Genomic DNA, 8,724 nt, shown 5'->3' on the forward strand with positions numbered 1-8,724 from the left:
AATCTGCTATTCTGTCTTTGTTTCTGTCTAATAAAACATATCTATCTATAAATGCGACAAATCTCTGTCTGTTTGTTTGTTTGTTTGTTTGTTTGTAATCCGCGTATCTCGAGAACCGTTCATCCCACCGGCTTCAGATTCGGCACGCGCGTTCCCCGCCGCCGCACGGAGTGCAGTGCCGGGCCTCGACCCGACCCGACTCGCGGTTTTCCGAAACCGGCGCGAAACGTTCGGAATCTCCTTATGCAGAGCTGATTGTTGACATCAGACTGTTCCGGGGGAAATCGGCGCAAGCGCTGACTCATTGTGAGCTGATTGTTGACATCAGACTGTTCCGGAGGAAATCGGCGCAAGCGCTGACTCATTGTGACATCACTTCATAAAAGGCTCTGACATCACGTACGCCACATGAGTCAACAAAAAATCTCTGTGAATGTGTATGTATGTATGTAATCCGCGTATCTCGAGAACCGTTCTTCCCACCGGCACGCGCGTCTGACATCAGAGTTTTCAGCAACCGGTACTGTGTGTGCAGAGATCTCCATATAAACGGGTCCTATGACAACAGGTATATTGGGGTTTGCATTAAAGGGTGGGGCATTCATGGGGTCTGCTCCAAAAAAGAAAAATAAAATAAAAGAAACAAAGACAAACATAAGACAAGCAACAAAGCGTGGGACTGGGAGGATGACTTGAATAAGCAGGCTGCGTATTCTGCTTAAAGAAGAAACAAACAAAAAGCGACAGAGATCTCATATATGGGCATAAAATGGACGCAGATAAACAGATATCTCCATATATGGCATATATGGGCATAAAATGGACGCAGAATCACAAAGATCTCCATATAAGGGCATAAAGGGACACAGACAGACAGATACAGAGATCTCCATATATGGGCATAAAATGGACGCAAATAGACAGATATCTCCATATATGGGCATATATGGGCATAAAATGGACCCAGAACTATATCTGTCTGCAGTGATCTCCATATATGTTATATACATAAAATGGACGCCGACAGATAGATACAGATATCTCCATATATGGGCATAAATGGACACAGGCAAACAGATGGTCAAAACGGGTCCTATGACAACAGGTATAATGGGGTTTGCATTAAAGGGCGGGGCATTCATTCCCTATTTACATCGTTCCCGAGTTGGCCAGGTCGCTGACTAGACGCTGGGCCGCCCGAAGGGCGGCCCAGCCTCTAGTTAATTCTAATTACCAACACATTGTTTATTTTTTTTTTTAATGTTTTTTATCCCATGATTTTTGCAACCCATTTTTCTCGCCCGGTGACTACCTAACCTGTAGTCCTGGTTTCCGCTCTCCCCCTGCCGCGCCAGGGGACATTGGGGAGCACCCGGCTGGCTAGGGGGAGGTAGTATAGAAACCAGGACTACTGCATGTTTTTGTGTGAGGGCCTATGCCCAAGGAGACACAGGGAGAACATGCAAACTCACCACAGAAAGGCCCTATCGCCAACCCCACCTAGGGTGTGGGTGCTGATGACGCGGGTGGAGGAACACGCCCCCAGCGCCCACAGCTTCCCCCGGCGGGAATCGAACCCAGGACCTTCCAACTGTGAGGCGAAGTGCTAACCACTGCACCACCGTGCCCCTTGAACACATTGTTTCTTATTATGGTTTTATTCTGTCTTATTCTGTTAAAGTGTACTGTACATTAGGATGGGACCATGTCATCAACTCCTTCTGACCAAGGCTACATTCACCAAACGTGAATGAAGGAGAATCATCTTTAGATGTAATTATAATCAGTCCATGCAGTGTTTCTCACTCTAACATCTGTCTCTTCCCTTCACCATTAGGCCGTGACCCCCCCCCCCCCCCCCCCCAATAATCACATTTCACTGATTTAGCTAGGAAAAAAACACAAAAGTCTAAAATAGGGCTTAAAATGAGGGAATGACAACCGTTATCGTCGTTGTCGGGTGGAAAATGTCCAAAACCGTTTGTTTTGTATTTATCATTTTTAAAATGATGGCGTTGTGTGCTTGTAGATCGGCTGTTTTCACTACTTTTGTGTGATGGCCTTGTATGAAGCAGGGCTTTGTTTTGTGAAAAAAAAAATTTACACATTTGAAACTTGGAGATACAAGGTTTCTGTCCGACAGATATGTTATATCAAAATAGTACAATATCTAATCTCATATCACAACATGGGTAGAATATTGATGTATTTCCCCAGCCCGACATGAAATAATTATCTTCATGTGGTCTCAGTTCCTTCAGTTTACAGTTTACAGTTTAGGCATTTAGCAGACGCTTTTAATCCAAAGCGATTTACAATAAGCAGATAACATCACAATAATAAATTAAAGCTGCAAGCAGCAATGACCGGGCCCTCGCAGCTCTACCCACGTCACAAGGCCAGCAGCCAATCAGAAACCAAACAGGAAGTCAACCATTTCGACTAATTAGTGGCGTTTTGGCGCATTTTTGGCCGTTATCACGGGTCGCACTTTAACGATAGTTTAAAGTTTTTCTCAAAAAAAAATTTTGAGAAAAATAAATTTTGAGAAAAAAATTTTTGAGAAAAAAAAAATTTGAGAAAAAAATTTTATTGAGAAAAAAAAAATTTGAGAAAAAAGATTTTTGAGAAAAAAAAATTTTTGAGAAAAAAAAAAATTGAGAAAAAAAAATTTGAGAAAAAAAAATTTGAGAAAAAAAAAATTTTGAGAAAAAAAAATTGAGAAAAAAAAATTGAGAAAAAAAAATTGAGAAAAAAATTTTGAGAAAAAAAAATTTTGAGAAAAAAAAAATTTTGAGAAAAAAAAAATTTTGAGAAAAAAAATTATGACACCAGCCGCAAGTCTGTACGACAAACGGTTCATGAGTTATAGAGGCACTTCCTGTTTGGTGAAGGGCACTTCCTGTTTGGCGAAGGAAGCGTCAATTAAGGTTAAGGACTCTTAATCAAGTCATATGATACCAGCCACAACTCTGTACGATAAACGGTTGAAGAGTAGTCTCGCGTAGCCAGACAACTATTCCACAATCTCTGAATGCTGTATAGAGTCTGGAACAGCAGCTCCCGAACGGCGAGTATCGGAAGTAGCCACTGCTGCACTGAACTGTAGTCCCATTGGAAACGTAACAGAAACACAATAGCTCAGACAAAGTAATTCGAGCTGGCTATTATTGTTATGAGTGTATAGTTTTAAGAAAACGTTTTAAAACATCATGGAGGTGACACCAACAACACCAGAGAAAGACGAAATAAAGCCCCCAGAAATGTTGAAAGGAGACATAACGCTTCCAGTAGGACATGTTATTGTTACTGCACCAAGGGAGCGGTTGCGTCATATCCGCTTTATCTCGCACTCATCGTTTCTTCCCCGGTTTGCCAGACTGTATGCCGGGAGCATTTGACAAAATCGCGGAGGCAACAGTCTGGCCACGCGAGACTAGTTGAAGAGTAACAGCCAAAAAAAGGAACAATCAAGTATGGACCAATCAGAAGAGGGGGCACTTCCTGTTTGGTGAAGGAAGTTTGACCCTTCGCCACGGGCACGCCGTTTTACGAAAACTCACGATTTTGATAACTTTTCATTGTTAAGGTGTCTTGAGTATGCCGAGCGAACCTGAACTTGATCCGATTAACCCCCTAGGAGGAGTTCGTTAAAGTGCGACACGTGAAAACGGCCAAAAATACACCAAAACGCCACTAATTAGTCAAAATGGCTGACTTCCTGTTTGGTTTCGGACATGGCGCCGAGAGACTTTTTTGTGAGTCCGGACACAATACAGATGTGTACCGATTTTCGTACTTGTGGGTGAAACCGTATAGTGGGGCTGTTGCGTTGAAATATTGTAGGGGGCGCTGTTGCGCCATTAGGCCACGCCCCCCTTTTTTTTTTTTTTTATACTAAATTTTTCGCCACTTGTGATGTGTGTGCAAAGTTGCGCAACTTTTGGAGTACGTTTTGCGGCTCAAAAACACGATTCATTCGGCGGAAGAAGAATAATAATCTTTGCAAATACAATAGGGTCCTCACACACTGTGTGTGCTCGGGCCCTAACAAGATAATATGTCAGTACATCATCAACAATATAACAAATTCAAATGGATATCTATCTAGAAAAAACACAATATAATCAAAGTTCATCAGGGGCGTCAATTGGGTATGGCAGGGGTATGCAGGTGCCATACCCTGGGTCCAGGGTATGGCAGGGGTATGCAGCTGCCATACCCTGGGTCCAGGGGGGAAAATAAAAGTTACTTTTAAATATAAATCCATGGATGTCTCTGTCTATCTGTGCTGGTTAGTATGTTGTTAAATTACAGTAAAATAACTGCAAATGCAACATTTAACAAAATGGTCACTTTAACAAGGTATTATAATTATATTCTCCACACTTTTATTCTCCCCATCTTGACAGAATGGTATATTCCCAGGTTCCGCAGGTCAGCTGGACAGGTGCAATGCATTATTGTTAATTGTGGCACGTTTACTAACATGCCAAGTTTGTCATATCCAGCCCAAGAAACCGTAGAAATGGGGGGAAATCTTTAATGTACGGTAGGGTCTAAAATAAATATATCATGCCTGTTGCTAAGGTATGGCAACATGACTGGTGTTTCGCGTGTGCAAGACACCATGCAGTCATGTTGCCATACCTTAGCTTTTTCTGAACTGACGCCACTGATGAACATAACCAAATGGACCCAGAGTGGCTTCCTCTGAAGACACTACTATACTACACTATGTATACTACATCACAACCTGTTCCATTCACCAGAGTGGCTTCATCTGAAGACACTACTACTGTATACTACATCACAACCTGTTCCATTCACCAGAGTGGCTTCATCTGAAGACACTACTACTGTATACTACATCACAACCTGTTCCATTCACCAGAGTGGCTTCCTCTGAAGACACTACTATACTACACTATGTATACTACATCACAACCTGTTCCATTCACCAGAGTGGCTTCCTCTGAAGACACTACTACTGTATACTACATCACAACCTGTTCCATTCACCAGAGTGGCTTCATCTGAAGACACTACTACTGTATACTACATCACAACCTGTTCCATTCACCAGAGTGGCTTCCTCTGAAGACACTACTATACTACACTATGTATACTACATCACAACCTGTTCCATTCACCAGAGTGGCTTCCTCTGAAGACACTACTACTGTATACTACATCACAACCTGTTCCATTCACCAGAGTGGCTTCATCTGAAGACACTACTACTGTATACTACATCACAACCTGTTCCATTCACCAGAGTGGCTTCATCTGAAGACACTACTACTGTATACTACATCACAACCTGTTCCATTCACCAGAGTGGCTTCCTCTGAAGACACTACTACTGTATACTACATCACAACCTGTTCCATTCACCAGAGTGGCTTCCTCTGAAGACACTACTACTGTATACTACATCACAACCTGTTCCATTCACCAGAGTGGCTTCCTCTGAAGACACTACTACTGTATACTACATCACAAACTGTTCCATTCACCAGAGTGGCTTCCTCTGAAGACACTACTACTGTATACTACATCACAACCTGTTCCATTCACCAGAGTGGCTTCCTCTGAAGACACTACTACTGTATACTACATCACAACCTGTTCCATTCACCAGAGTGGCTTCATCTGAAGACACTACTACTGTATACTACATCACAACCTGTTCCATTCACCAGAGTGTCTTCCTCTGAAGACACTACTACTGTATACTACATCACAACCTGTTCCATTCACCAGAGTGGCTTCCTCTGAAGACACTACTACTGTATACTACATCACAACCTGTTCCATTCACCAGAGTGGCTTCCTCTGAAGACACTACTACTGTATACTACATCACAACCTGTTCCATTCACCAGAGTGGCTTCATCTGAAGACACTACTACTGTATACTACATCACAACCTGTTCCATTCACCAGAGTGGCTTCCTCTGAAGACACTACTACTGTATACTACATCACAACCTGTTCCATTCACCAGAGTGTCTTCCTCTGAAGACACTACTACTGTATACTACATCACAACCTGTTCCATTCACCAGAGTGTCTTCCTCTGAAGACACTACTACTGTATACTACATCACAACCTGTTCCATTCACCAGAGTGGCTTCCTCTGAAGACACTACTATACTACACTATGTATACTACATCACAACCTGTTCCATTCACCAGAGTGGCTTCCTCTGAAGACACTACTACTGTATACTACATCACAACCTGTTCCATTCACCAGAGTGGCTTCCTCTGAAGACACTACTATACTACACTATGTATACTACATCACAACCTGTTCCATTTACCAGAGTGGCTTCCTCTGAAGACACTACTACTGTATACTACATCACAACCTGTTCCATTCACCAGAGTGGCTTCCTCTGAAGACACTACTACTGTATACTACATCACAACCTGTTCCATTCACCAGAGTGGCTTCCTCTGAAGACACTACTACTGTATACTACATCACAACCTGTTCCATTCACCAGAGTGGCTTCCTCTGAAGACACTACTACTGTATACTACATCACAACCTGTTCCATTCACCAGAGTGGCTTCATCTGAAGACACTACTACTGTATACTACATCACAACCTGTTCCATTCACCAGAGTGGCTTCCTCTGAAGACACTACTACTGTATACTACATCACAACCTGTTCCATTCACCAGAGTGGCTTCCTCTGAAGACACTACTACTGTATACTACATCACAACCTGTTCCATTCACCAGAGTGGCTTCATCTGAAGACACTACTACTGTATACTACATCACAACCTGTTCCATTCACCAGAGTGGCTTCATCTGAAGACACTACTACTGTATACTACATCACAACCTGTTCCATTCACCAGAGTGGCTTCCTCTGAAGACACTACTACTGTATACTACATCACAACCTGTTCCATTCACCAGAGTGGCTTCATCTGAAGACACTACTACTGTATACTACATCACAACCTGTTCCATTCACCAGAGTGGCTTCCTCTGAAGACACTACTACTGTATACTACATCACAACCTGTTCCATTCACCAGAGTGGCTTCCTCTGAAGACACTACTACTGTATACTACATCACAACCTGTTCCATTCACCAGGGTGGCTTCATCTGAAGACACTACTACTGTATACTACATCACAACCTGTTCCATTCACCAGAGTGGCTTCATCTGAAGACACTACTACTGTATACTACATCACAACCTGTTCCATTCACCAGAGTGGCTTCCTCTGAAGACACTACTACTGTATACTACATCACAACCTGTTCCATTCACCAGAGTGGCTTCCTCTGAAGACACTACTACTGTATACTACATCACAACCTGTTCCATTCACCAGAGTGGCTTCATCTGAAGACACTACTACTGTATACTACATCACAAACTGTTCCATTCACCAGAGTGGCTTCCTCTGAAGACACTACTACTGTATACTACATCACAACCTGTTCCATTCACCAGAGTGGCTTCCTCTGAAGACATCAGACATCACCAACCTGTTCCATTCACTGTTAAGAAGTAGTGAAAATAGCCAATCTACAAGCTCACTTGTGCTTGTCACTTGTTGTGTGCTTGTAGATCTGCTGTTTTCACTAGTGTGGGTCCCGGACAAACGTGTCTACGGTAATTTCTCTTTGGGGTCAGCAGCAAAAATGTTTGGGAACCACTGGTCTATAATAGGCCCTATTACACTGGTCTATAATAGGAACCACTGGTCTATAATAGGCCCTATTACACTGGTCTATAATAGGCCCTATTACACTGGTCTATAATAGGCCCTATTACACTGGTCTATAATAGGCCGTATTACACTGGTCTATAATAGGCCCTATTACACTGGTCTATAATAGGCCCTATTACACTGGTCTATAATAGGCCCTATTACACTGGTCTATAATAGGCCCTATTACACTGGTCTATAATAGGCCCTATTACACTGGTCTATAAGGGTTAGGGTTAGAACCCCTGGTCTATAATAGGTCTATAACTGGTCTATAATAGGAACCACTGGTCTATAATAGGGCAGTGGTTCTCAACCTGTGGGTCGGGACCCCACACTGTTTGGGAGGGGGTGGTGGGGGTCACCAGATGACAATGAAGTGATGAGGACTTTTAATACGACAAATATGCCTTAATACATTATAATTGTCCTCTGTAACTACAATGTAAAATAAAAAAAACACCTTAAATATTGTATTTCTTCTAGAAATAGCTAATCTTTCACTCAATAGGGGAAATGCCTGTCGCAAGTTGATGATGTCATAAATGTCATGTGTAATTTTTATGGCAAGCAAGTGCAAAAAAACAAAACACAAACACATTTGAAATATTGATTTGATGCTCATATTAACCATAGGAAGTATTACGTTTGTTTTTATGTATCCTTTTAAGAAGATTTTATGTCAAAAAGAAAGAAAAGAAAAATACCATAACTGCGTCAAAAGTAATCAACAAACTATTCTACCAAAACTGGTCTAACATTGGCTACATTGTCAAATAATATAAGAAATAAATATCTGAAAATTGCCATAATGTTTTGTACTGTAAAAATATTTTGATGCCGATACTATTTTACTTTTACTCAGTCAGATGTCTTTTTTAATTCAGGACATTTACATGTAATAATGAGTATTTATGTTTTAATTCAGGACATTTACATGTAATAATGAGTATTTATGTTTTAATTCAGGACA

This window comes from Nannobrachium achirus, assembly GCF_963921795.1.
Source record: "Nannobrachium achirus genome assembly, chromosome: 2".
Taxonomy (NCBI): Eukaryota; Metazoa; Chordata; class Actinopteri; order Myctophiformes; family Myctophidae; genus Nannobrachium; species Nannobrachium achirus.